Source organism: Papaver somniferum, chromosome 4, assembly GCF_003573695.1.
Source record: "Papaver somniferum cultivar HN1 chromosome 4, ASM357369v1, whole genome shotgun sequence".
In the NCBI taxonomy this organism is placed as follows: Eukaryota; Viridiplantae; Streptophyta; class Magnoliopsida; order Ranunculales; family Papaveraceae; genus Papaver; species Papaver somniferum.
This window is the reverse complement of record NC_039361.1, coordinates 8,597,412-8,611,626: the sequence shown is the minus strand read 5'-3', so window position 1 is coordinate 8,611,626 and position 14,215 is coordinate 8,597,412.

The following is a 14,215-nucleotide window of genomic DNA, read 5'->3' as shown; positions in this document are numbered from 1 at the left end:
CTTTATGACAAATAACCACATATGTCACACAGGCTTTACACTAGGTTGGTTAGCACTATCACACCAAATACCCGTATATTTGTCAAAGAACTAAGTTCTGCCTGGATTGCGTAGGCCACATATGCTATTTATTTGAAATTAATCAAAATAAAGCATGGTTCGATCTCATTGTGCTCTACTTCTGGAGCAACTATTTATGGATTATATCATCATCGTGCACGCATGATCTTTCCATTGACTCATATGCATTCTCATAATCCGTCAGGATTTGATTGTTCTCTAGAATCATTTAAAACTTCGGAGCGTCCTCCAGTTTCATTCATGGACATATTCAGAGACAATCTTATGAGATGATTTCTGATGATACAAATAAGTTGTGCCTTACTCACCTACTTCCTTTCTAGGTGAGGATTGATCGAACCAAGTGGTCTCTCCAACTTACTTTATGGAGCCACGACCTCAACCACACTTCCACTGAGTGTAGTTGCAACACCTTAGTTTATGGTGTATATCCCGTATTGAGGATTTGTAACTTTGCAGGTAGGTTTGCAGCTGGTATGTGTGATCTCATCACTTTAGCAACATCAGTGTACATTCTGAAAATCGAATATTCTTTATCACTTCACATTTACATTTGTGGAGTACAAGAATCAATATGAGACATAGTGGGAACACAACACGAAAATTCTTGTTGTTTCCTTAGAAAATTCTTTTTCTTATCTCCCCCTAACGACGGGAAGACTGTCTCATTAAAGTGGTAACCCGCAAATCTAGCGGTAAGAGATCTCCTGCCAAAATTTTTAAAATGCGGATAATTGTTGGGAACTCATTTCCAACATAACTACTTAACAATTTTGAAGACCCATCATAGTACGATGTGGATTCGTGATGGCACATATATAATGCAACCAAAAATGTGTAAGCACACGAATGTCCGGCTTAAATCCAGTTACCAACTCGTATGCAGAAAAGGTTGACTAATATTGGGTTCTAAAAACGAATTAAGTAAGATGCGTGTAATATTGCATATCCCAAAGCAATAAAAGATAGGTTGGTACACATAACCTATTCCTTAGGCACCATCTGTAACCTTTGATGGTAGCCTCTACGAGACCATTGGGTATAAGATACTTTATATTGATCCTATTAAACATGCAATATTCATCAAGTCCTTTTGATGTAAATTCTCTAGCATTAATAAGGGTGGTGACCCTTTGTACTTTGTATTGTGTAATATGTGCTAGAAGTTTTTAACCGCAAATTTCTTCAGAACTATAACTAGTCCAAAATGTCAAAACATTCACCAGAGCCATAAGTCACTTTAACGGTCCGCATTCTGCATGAATATTTTTTCTAAATTTCACCTTGTTATCTTTGTAATATGGATTTTTACCATTTGCATCTTAGGATGGTCTCAATCGTATTTTACTGAAGACTTGTGAAATGAGCAATATGCTTTCGTACTTAAAAGCATAATGGGAGGTGGGAGGTAGTTGTGTATCTAGTACTTTAGAAAACACTTATTGAGAGATATGCCGTTACTTCGCATTTTGTCAATCTTTTTCCCGTTGTCTCGTCCACTCAAACACAACGATGTATGTATGATCCTTTCAAAACGAAACGTTAAAGTGCCTTTATGGTTATGTCAAAGTTTGTATGAGTCAATTTACAACATTTCATCGTTCGAGTCAATATGAATTTAATAATCCAAATACTATAGTGATTTACATTTCACCAAATTGACTCATTAATTTCTCTAAAATATGTTTCCTTCCACATTCATAATAATAAAAAAAATAAAAAAAACATGCAATCAATTAACAAGGTGTAATTAGCTCTTAGTAAATACAGAGCTTTTGTGACTTTTAATTTTTGTTCCATCTCGAAAATGAAGGATGAGCGGTGCTTAGCTCGATGGCCCAATCATCTAGTCATGTTATAAGGAATTAGTCCACAAACTATTGTATATTCCTTAAGTTAGTGAGAGGGGAACCACTATCCGATAGATATTGAGTCTTGAGATATTTAATATGTGGTGTTGCCTTATTACGTAACAAAAATGAGATTCAAACTCAAATACTTTAGAGTGTATATTACGGATCAGTGGCGATGATATACTTTTCATCCTGATATATCTCAAATACTTTAAAGAATTTTATCTCGTGGAAATGATGTACTTTTCATTCCATATGTACAGACAATGGATAAATTACATTGCGCTTTAGAAAACTAAGTATGTTCTAAAAATAATAAATTACATACCCCAAACTCTGTACATGTGTAGAACTGGAACAACCTTGATCGTGTACCGTCCAAACCCAGATCGAAACAAATAGAGCATGACCCGGAACAGGCGGAAGACCTGTAATTCACTATCATTCCTCGTACTAAATAAGGCTGTTGACTGCTATCACACGGAATGAACATTAGCCAAAATAAGGTTGTCCACTGATATCCCATGGAAAAAGGAACATTAGCCAAGAAATGCCACAACAACATTATTCACTAACAGATACATTTATATCTCAAATAAATACTATAATAGCATACAAATGAATAACAAGTCTGCTTAGGAAAACTCAGTCTGTTTAATAGCAGTTCCCCTCTTTCACTTTCCCCAGCTTTCCTTTCACTTTTTCTCTGTATGCTCAATAAATGTTTTGAACTAATGCTCTTCGTCAGGAATTACAAACGAGCTCTATTTTTGATGCTAGAAGCTCAGTTCAAAAATAATGATTACAGATAAAAAGTAAGCTATGCTGGCATGTGTATTTACAGATAAACGAACTCTATTTTTTACGAATTATCATGTAAAATGGTAAGTAAAGATAGTTGCACTTAGATTTATGTTCACCATTCTTAAATGACTTTGTAGAAAAATTAAGGACAAGAAGTCTTATCTGTTTGCAGGTGGATGTTTCCTCAACAGCTGCATATTGGCTGCCAGATCCCTTCTTTAGAACTTGTACTAGATTTAGATTTTAGCACTTATTTGTTTATGTTGCTCAATTGCATATCAATAAAGCTATGCATTATTGTTGTGCTTTCAGATTCATAGCTAGAGGAATAATAATTATAGAAAAGTTAAATGCTAGGAAAATAGACATATCATGCTCAATAAAATTATGCATTCTATCTTGCAATTGGTATTCAGGGATGATTATTGTGGATCATGCTTTGTATGAATCGGAAAACTTAAAGAATAGTGAATACTTATCTTTCATTTGATTCAGTAGATGTGCAGATTGATGAGTTTTCATGTTACTCTTGAAAGAGTTCACCTCTTGTTGACATATTAGTATGTACCTGTTGATAAGGAAATGCATCAAATTTCTTTTGATTCAAAGCTTTTAAATATTAATTTAAGTACTTAGATATTAAGCATTTAGCCACTAATCAAAAGACTGCACAACATAGCATGTCAAGTATAAACAAAATCAAGAGATAGGGAAGGAATGCTATCCGAGTTATGCTTGGAGATGAACTGATAAGTCCGAGTAGCAGTCCGAGCTCGGGTTGAAAATCATCGTGCTGGTTGGTAGATCCTAATCGTGGGGATTTGGCTCGGATGGCTGGTCCGATTGAATCGGTGATTCTACACGAATTGGTCTCCAGATGGTGGCGATGTTGATGATAGCTCCTGTGAGTCAAGACAATAAGAATTGGTGACTGATTTCGCTACGACGCAGTTTTGAAGCTCTCTTCGTCGAGTGGTTGGAATCAATTTTGTCCCTTAATCACCGCTGCAACAAAAAAAATTGGTCCGATGTGTGGTTAGAGTATCTCTAAGCCAAATTTTATCGCATGCAATATGAAGAGTACCATCAATCAAATTTTCATTCAATTCTATTCACAGGAGAAAACCCAAATCAGGCTAAAATCACTATTTTTCTGTTTTTCAGAGAAAATCCCTAAATGGGTCTGGAGAGAAAAGTTTACTGATTGTAGATTTGTAACCCAAAATCATCTTTATTCAAGATTTTGAAACAGATCGGACTTGTATTGAAGGACAAGCCCTTGTTTTTGAAATAGATTTTTCTGAAATTTTTGTTCTAAACCTTGTAGATCTGAAAATTAAGAACAAGATAAAGAGAAAGGGAGAAAAAAAAATTATTCCCGGTTGATGATGAATCCCTTGTTTCAGTATTTGATGAAGCTTTTCTTCGTATTCTCCGACGCAACACAACTTCTGGTTTTCTCGCTTCTGTTTCTTTCAACTCTTAGACTACCCAGGCCACCAATCGGTATCATCTCATATACAGAACCCGTCGGAATTGAAAATAAAAACGAAACATAGAAACTGCTGAGATCTTTCTTGATGATCTAAAAACAAAGAAAAAAAACAGTCGCAGTTCTAGGGTAAAAGCTCGTGCTTGATAACGTGATTGGGGAGAATCAGAGACCAAGGAAGGAAATGTAAAGACAAGAAAGAAAACCATCGTATCAGAGAGATTCGTTGTAATACATAGCTAGGTTACGCGACATACACATAAAGGGAAAGCTAGATGGACTGCACATCCATGAATCGTACCCTCTCTAACAGTATTTATGTACACATGGCTCACCGGAAGTAAATATTAATTGTGGTGAAAAGCCGTGATTTAACGCGTGGGAACTTGATCTCCTTGTACTTCCTAAATGGAAGTGATACACTCACAGAGTGTTTATCCCTATTTTTCGTCCCGAACTCGACCGTTCTGGCCGCATTTTTAACATCGGCATGGTAAATGGGGTAAAATAGGGCCCCAACCATCTATCAGAGTACTCTGGAGTGAGTTTTGCTCGGGCAAGCTAGCATTTTATTTTATCTGACACAACTATAAAGCAGAATGGCACCCAAACCAAGAACAAGACACCATTGAAGGGTTGACTTTTGACGGCTCTCTGTTTCATTTCGCAAAAACAACCTTTTTCACTTTCACTTTTAAGAATACCTTCAACGATCAAAATAAATAATTAGTATGAAGAGGAATTTCATTACTTCACTTTCAAACTCGTCCTGGGTATTCCTTTTAACTGATTCTTCAAGATTTTTCGGATCAGTTTGCCGGTCTCAACTTCTAGTACGTCTTCTTCTCTGTTGCTCAAGTTTTTCTGAGTGATTTTTAGGTACCTAGAAGCAATAATTTTGTAAACCCATGTTATATTTTTTCTGTTTGATTGAATCCCATAATCAAGTTCCTTACTTGGTTTGCTGTGAGTTGTTGTTTAATTTTGAGCAATTGTTAGAGGTGTGCTGTTAAAGTTTGTTAAAATGCTGAAACCATAAATGTTAAAATCGTCTCTCTGCGGCCTGACCCTGAGAGTACTGCTTGGGTTGTGTGCGATGGGCATGGAAGTGATGCCTACATAGTGCAGTCAGAATTGGGGTATTGCTGTTACAGAAGAATTTGAGCATGTCCCTCGAATATGTCGTCTTGTTTTATCTGTGTATGAAATATGATATACGGAACCCTCTTTGGGCTCCTCCAGGAGGGTATAGGATTAATCCTGATTGAATAATTTTGCGGAAAACATATGAGAATATTGAAGGTCATGCTCCTCCGTTTACGATATACCTTAATCATGACATGTGGGAGATAATTCTAGTCATTACATACTTCTATTGGTTAGCAAACTAGGACAAAGGAAATCTGATGGTGGACATGCTCACAATGGACTATTGAAGGAAGCTGAGTGGGTGTTTGATGAAGAGTGTGAAGTTTTGAAGGAATTAGTATAGAAAGATCCGAATCTGGAAGTTAATGTTTGGAGGTCATTCGCAAGGGTCCGGTGTGGCAACACAACTCACAATGGTTGTGGTACAGAATCGCGTCAAAGTGGGGAATTTAGATCGGAAGAGGACCAAGTGCTATTCCATTGCGCCTACTAGGTGAGTCTCTCTGTAGTTTAGCTGTGAGAGATATGCAGATGTTATCAACTCAGTTGTACTTCAGGCAAGTTCATTCTCATATTTTTTTTGTAATTCGGTACTTCTATTTTGTTAACTTTGTGGATGCATCTCTGACTGCAAATCTTAGTGATAGTATGCTTACTTGTGCCATGGGAGCTTTTCATTCATGATAATCATGGATATATCTGTCTTTAATTTAGTCCTAATAGTAGTAAACTTTACCGAATCAGGATGATTTCGGACAGCGGCTCCCTTCGAAAAAATGTTTAAGTCGGTCTTCTGGTAAGTCCCGTTGCCTTTATCTACAAGAATCTGTATTCCCGTCAATTTATAATTGTGTAGGACGTTTAACTTGCAAAGACCTGCAACTATTTTGTTCAAAAACAAGTTTCACAGCTCATTTTCTGTATGAGCCAACAACAGACTGATAGTTTCTCCAATACATGACGTGTTAAGATTGACTCTCTTATGGTGTTTTTTTTGTATGTTTTAATGAATTTCTGTAGTAGCGCACAGGTGAAGATCACCATTCTATGAATTGACAATATGCAATTTGCATCTCAATTATGGTTTCCCCTTGGGGATGGTTGTTCCTTTTGTTGAGCAGTTTGCGATGCTTACTCTGCCTAAGGTGCATGATCGATACATGCACACCTGAGTCAACGATGCTCAGAGACCCTAGGAAGGTTGTATGCAGCCAGTCGCTTGTATGACATTGTCAATGGAAAACAATTCAGGTGTAATGAATTTCAGGGCAAGTTTATGTTTCATATTAGTAGTCTGCTATTTCGTGTCAGTACACCTGAAGGATATAACTGATGTAAAGTTCATGATAAGGTCTTGAAGAGGGGTGAAATGGAAGTTCTCAGAAGATGAAGGCCTGAGTTGGAATAGCAGCCGTAAAAGTGACAGAATGAAAATAACATTTGAATAGGGAAAGAACTAACAAGCTCCGCCTAGAAGCTGAGAGTGAAAACCAGGCTATTAATTACAAGGTTACAGTATGATCTGGAGGTTGAGCGGAAAGCATCATCTATGGCCAGTAGCAGTAGCAGTTTCCTTCCCGTTAGGAGCCATTTGTTACTGTTTGTGCTTACAGAGAACATAAGTTCTCAATCCAATCTGCTACAACTTTCATACAGATTTCTCACCAATTTTTAGTTTTGTGGAACTAATTTGGCTATATGTGTTCAGGTTCTGGGCCGAGGACGAAGCAAAGGTGAGCGAGAGAACATGGTAAAGCTGTAGAGGAAGCAAAAGACCGCTGGAAGAAGCACGAAATCCAAGTTGTAGCTCTAGAGGGCAGAGACTCCAGTTGACCAGTTGAAGAGAATGGCAGAGAATATAAAAGGAAAATAGAAAGCTGTAACTGAGCAGATAATCCTAATAATGGTTTTGAAGATGAATTGTGCTGCAGTCAAGTGCAAATGGCCATCAAGGATAGCAAGGAAGGAGTAGAGGAAGAAGTTCAAGTGTACATTTCACAAGCAACAATGGTGTTCCATACTTCCATGCCAATTAATATTTTCTGTCCACTGTAGCCTGCCAGTCTTTAGTTTCAAATGTATTTCTGGTACCTGAGTTGGGAGATATTTGTTAGGAGAAAATTTACATGGAGATATTCACTAAGGGCAGCCAACATTTGTTGGGTGCTTTAATAGATTCTGAGTTCCCAAAAAGCAACAAATACAAATTGGACTCGATTATTACATTTAGACCTAACCACACTTCTACTCGCACTCACAGTCTCTCTTGAACCTCCTTATTCCGCCCCCTGAAACCTGAAACCCTAGGTCACTAGCTCTAGAAATGGGTAGGAAGAAGAAAAATCCTGAGGGTACCCTTGCCCCCGTGGATGTTCAGGCAACCCATCTGGTGACCCTTGCGCTTGGGGATGATCAGGAGACCCCTCCTCCTCCTCCTATACCAGAACGAACCTTGGCTCCTGCTTGGATGGACGACGACTTCAAAGAACCTCGCAAGGGGGAATCTATGTATATTCGTAGAGAGTTTGAAGAACAACATCGTCTCAAAGAAGGTCACAATGGTAAACAGGTATTTTGGCCTAAACCTCCTCGAGATTATAAACTGGTTACTTTTGATGCTTCACCACCAAAGACCCATCTTAAGGATTCCGATACTGAGGTTGAAACTACTTCAGAACCACCAAATTCTACTATTGATGATACTTCTGAATCACAAAAATCAATAGATTTTGGTGTAGGGTTTTGTGTGAGAGGTAGAAATGCACATTGTGAGCTGAGTGGTACCGGATATAGTTTCATTGTACACACCAAATCAGCAGAATTTTGTGAAATGTGGGGAGTTCCTGAAGGCAATGAAAGCAGGACAAATTGTTTTTATTCCAAAATTAATTCTCTCTTGCGACAATAAGACATGCTAAATGGTATGATCAGAGGTGAGGATTATTTGACTAAGTTAGCTAGGAGCATAATAAGGTTAGTGGCTTGTCAAGGTTTTTTCGACAAAACAAAAACTGAACTGGACTTGCAGTTTATGCACATCTTCCGCGAGCTGAATTGGATTGCTGACATGTTAGCAAAGTTGGCATTTGAAAGAAAGAAACTAGGATTAAGCTGGCTTGGTGGGATTGAAGATAACATGAACCTTCTGTGGCTTATTGCAAGGGATGCCAGAAATACTCCAAATAACAGATTTTATTGTTCTATGTATATAGGATCTTATATTTTGATTATGTAGAGTTGTTTAAACTAAATACAATAGTATACTCCAAATGCTAAGAGAGATGTGTCAAACAGATAGAATCTGTTGACGCTGTTTGGATTAAAATTATCTGGAAAATTTGGCGTTACTTGGTTTTTTTTACCGGAGGTAACAATAAAGCACTTCAATTTGGCGGTGTGTTGCATTGGTGGTATGGAGCCGGATAAGAAATTCGACTTATTTCATTGTGCATCAAATGAGTAGCCAAAGTAATTAAAAGCACCTGATCATTCTTACACACCCGTTTCACTGCAAAGTCATGATGTGAGACTCTTTTCATTTTTTTTCTTTCAATTTTGTTAAGTTACACGTATGGGGGATTAGTAGAGGAACAATTAAGAAGCTTGTGCCCTCACTAGAAATGATGCATTTTCTTTGAATTTATACTGTATGCTAAAATAAGTGACATTAAAAACTGGCCAAATTGGAAGAAAGCTTTTAAGTTTCAACTATTTATCCCTGTCCAGCTTTAAACTATTTTTCCCAGTTTTATCTCTACCTATGCATATAACAAATTCAATCAACAACGTAGACATTATACCGGACTATCACATACGGTTTAGCTATATAATACACTATCTCTATCTCTGAAAAAGGGCATCCTTAATTATTTTATTCATAATTTTATCTATTTTTAGGCGAAAAAATAAACAATTTAAAGACTTACTTTTTAGCAGAAAAAGGGAATTTTACGAACTTGGCACCTTTTTTTATAATAAAGATGGATGTATCGAGGCCGGTATCATCGTAGTACGGTGGCAAAATTAGTAGGTGAGGAAACCAACGACTTAAGTTCCGCCTGCTTCTTTATCGACAAAAAAAAAAGAAATACTGAGGGAGATCGACCGAGATTTCTCGAAGAGATAGTTTTGTGGGACCTAAACTCTCCCCTTGTTTTTACCTTGAGGTGAGGCACTGTGGATGTCTCCGGGGAGAAATCTTGATACATTTTTCCAGTGTGTCTATAATCAGTCATCTTTTTATATTAGATCACAGACTCATACCAATTTTGAGACACAAACTTGAAAGTGCACACTAAAATTCATTAGAGAATTTGAGATATTTCCTCGTGGGAGATGAAAAATGTTGACTCATCTAAATTAAATGAAAAATTAATACAAAACTCATTTTGGAGGGAGAAAATCTTCCATATTTGAATCGAATTAAATTCCAGATTACACCGTTCAAACTTGTTAGATTTTGGGATTAATTAACTTGCCAAAATTGCTTCACTACACATCATTCAATGTACCTGAATCATTTTCAGTGTTCTCTACTCTATTCCTTGTATCAACCTTTGTCATGAAACTAAGGCATCACATAAAATCAGTGATGAACAAATGCTAACAAATCCTAGCCAATAACATACTTTTGATCCAAAACAATCGCGACGATGGCAAATAACATGGAAGATATAGAAAGTCTCAAGCTATTTTATTCTCTTGAAAGAGGGTTCTTCTTAAGGTTAGTAACTCTTATGAAACATAGAACTGTAACAACAACAAAGATGGTGTTGGCCATTTGGCTATTACTTGAAGAAATGGGATTTTACGAACTCGTTAAAAATATATGTAATAATAATGATTCAGATGTTCAAGCAATCTATGATGAAACAATCTTATGTTTACAAATCGTTAACCCTAATTATTGTGGTAAGGAACCACCAATTTTTAATGATATCCCTTATCTTGCATCCCTGGTTGATGAACCAATGAGCCTAAGGTTCTTTTATTATCACCGTGATTACATGTTCGATCGTCTGGGTCATTTCCTCAACATCGTCTGCGCTATTGTACTTGATATTGCTAATATATTCGCTGCAAGAGAATCTGAAGGTAGCCGGCCGGCGATAGTTGAAACTCTTGGTGAAAGTTCCAGCTCTCGTCAAGGAACAGCATCGCTTGGTTCCATTGCCCCAAGGAATAGTAACGTCACTATGACGCCACCAATGGAACCTCTAAATCCATATTCTAGACCAACAGTTGGTGAAAGTTCTCGTCAAGGAGAAGCAGCATTTGGTTCTCAGAGTAATAATGCCCCAAGAAATTTTATTCCTCCACCTGCAGCACCACTGAATCCATATCCTAAACCAACAATCGGCGAAACATCTCATCAAGGAACATCAACATTTGGCAAGAATGGTAACATCCCGATTCCTCCACCTGCGCCGACACCTCTAAATCCACATTCTAGACTAGTAGTCAGTGAAATTTCTCGTCAAGGAGCAGCCGCATCTGGTTCTCGGAGTAGCAATGCCCCAAGGAATTGTAGCATCCCTATTCCTCCACCTGCGCCGGTTGCTCCTCAAAATCCATATTCTAGAGTAGAAGTTGGTGAAAATTCTCATCAAGGACCAGCAGTGTTTCGTTCTCAGAGTAGTAATGCCCCAAGAAATGGTAGCATTATTATTCCTCCACCCCCAGCAGTGCCTCTAAACCCATATGCTAGACCCTTTGAGGTGGAGAATGCTGATGCAACGCCTCGAGATAGAAGATCGATGTTCATAACATTCTCTAATGGTTTTCCTCTGACTGAGCGGCAAATCATCACTTTCTTCACACAGTAAGTACTGCATACAATTGATTGATTATACATGCACAATTACTTTAAATATGTCAACAGTAGAGAAACTTATAGACACATTGGATTTACTTATACAAGATATTAACTGATTAACCAATCTATCGTATCAAAAGACTTAAATGAGTAACATTAATGTTTAGTTAACTAGATGTGGTATCAAAATTAATGAATTTATCGAGATTATTATGCGCTGACACTGATTATATGATTCTAATATTAATACTGCTGTCATGACTTTGAATATGAAGGAATTGGGGACCTGTGGTCGACGAAGTTGTGATTGATCAACCAGAAAACAAGAGCGAAAATCCTCAGTACGGGAGGGTTGTGTTTAGAGATCCAGCAGTAATCGCCCACATTCTAAATGGCCAGAAGAGGGTGAAATTCGTAGTGCATGGCCGTCACCTTTGGGCTAGAATCTATGTCCCTAAGAAGAATATCCGTGCATGATTATGGTGAGAATCTTAACCATTCTTCGTCTCTTTTTTTTCTTGTTCACATGAATGAAATGTGAAAGACAATATTTGTCTAATAATAATTTCACCAATACTTTATGGTTAATTTGGGTGTGCGGATGCGTATTTATTTTGTCGAATTTGTTTTGTTACGTGCTTGAGTTCCTCCATTTTATTCTAAATTGTGTTTTGTTGTGTCAAGTTTTGGGTTGTTGTAGAAGATTAAGGTTTGGAAAACATAGCAGGGCATACTTTCATAGCGAAGATTTAAGGCAATATGACATAGATTTTAGGCCACTAACAGTAACCACGGTCACGCCCAAATTTGATGACTATACCCGAATTTAGTCCAAAAGTGAGCCACAGTGGAAGGGACTAAAGCCATATATGGTCTGGAAAATTAGGGTTTCAGACTAAATGTAATCGTCTCTAGACTAAATCAACATATAGTGGGGCGTAGATGTTAAGTGCGTGTGAGGTTAGGCGCAAGTATAGTGAACGTTTCTATCCGGGCATAAATATAATTAACGTATATGAGACTGCAACGGTGATGAAATGAACCTCTGAGTGGGGCGGAGTTATAAACTACGCCAAGAAAAACACATGTAATACCTACGCTTGATGTGAGGCGTGGTTATTAAATCCTCCCAAATGAGAACTGCCTCTGTCATGATTTAAACTAATTGATTCCAGACGTGGTTAATAAAACTACAGAAAATGGGCTATATAGCCAAAATTGTGTGTTTCCTGAGCTAAATGGACAGTTAGGATTCAGTCTGGGTCAAACGGACAGAGAAATCTTTTTAATTGAAACTGACCCAATTACCCCTCTCCAGATCTCCACCATTTCCTTTCTTTCTTCTTCTGCTCTCGATCTTCTGTTTCTCCACCACCACCGTTTCAGTCATGGCTGTTGTTACTTCCGTGAGATCGAGAATTGAGAGATTTGATGGGCAGAGAAGATGGTGGTCGACGTGATGGGTATGATGGCTAAGATCGAGAATCAGTAATGGGTTGACTCGAATTTGGATTATGAAATTGAGAGTTGCAGTGAATGAATGGAGTTAGGGTTTGCTTCTTCGGGTAAATCAGATGAAGAAATTGTGAATTGATAAGGGTTTTTGAAGATATAGAGGATGAAATTAAGATGGGTTCGATCTGTGAATCCGTGATCTGACAGCTTCCACAATTAAATTGATTCGAGACTGTGTAGTTGATGGGTTTAATGGCCGATTGAGTTCAAGAAGATGAAGTTGCAGAAATTGATATGGGACTGAACTTAGTTACAGTAGTGGAAGATTGAGAAGCAGATGGGATAGAAGGAGGAGCAGCAGATGATGCTGTTGAATCTGAAATGAAATTGTAATGGTTTTGAGGTTGGATATGTAAAGACATAAAGTGTTAGTACATTGAACATTACATACTACCTCATCAATGAGTTGTGTAACCGAAATCAAGTTACAAGTTATCTGTGGCACATAAAGCACATTGTCCAATCTCAAACCACCAGGAAGAATAACTGTTCCTATTTTCTCAGAGTGAGCATATTTTCCGCCCGGCAGTCCCACTGAACATGCTCTAATATCTTTCACATTTATCATATCATCTCTTTTACACGTGACATAATTTGTAGCTCCTATGTCTATAATCCAGGATGTTTGATTTGTCTTACCTTGGAGTTGGGAACTGATTTTTCTTGAATTTAAATATTCAAGAACCTGCTGAACTTGACTTGCAGTCACGCCTGTCAGTCCTGATGCATCTCCTGAAGATCCAGTGGCAGGATGAGATGATGATGTTGCTCCCGAGATGTTCAAATTATGCGCACGTATATTATCTTGTCCTCTACCTCCTCTGCTGTTCAAAAAACCGGCACCAGCACGTCCTCTACCACCAGCTCTACCACCAGTTCGGCCTCCTCGACCATATCCTCTTCCACCTCTTTGTTTGTCACCCCACCATTCCGGGTATCCAATCATCTGAAAACACCCTTCCTGTGAGTGCCCTTCTCGGCTACAATGCTTGCAAAATTTGTTAGGATCATACATATTATTGTATGGACGCTGATCTGACTGAACCTTGAACGCCATAATATTTTCCTGTGTCTGAGACGACACAACTCCTTCCCCCAATTTTAGACGTTCCGAATTAACCACAGCTTGATAAGACACATCTATAGATGGCAGTGGTTCTCTTTCCAGTAATTGTTCACGCAGGGAGCTATACATGGTATCCAAACCAATCAAAAAATAGTGTAAGAAATCTTCTTCTCTCAACGTACTAACCTGTGTTGCAATGTTACACGTGCACTGGCCACAGCTACACTTTGGTATCTTCATGTACGTCACCATCTCATCCCATATCTTGTTCAATCTCCCCTAGTACACTGCAACCTCCTCAGTTTTCTTCTGTTTGCATTCACTTAAGGTAGCTTTCAACTGGCAGATCCGAGTTCCACTTACAACACAAAATCTCCTCTTCAAGTGCGTCCATAACATGCTCGCATCATCATAATCCCCCAACGTTGATCTAATATTTT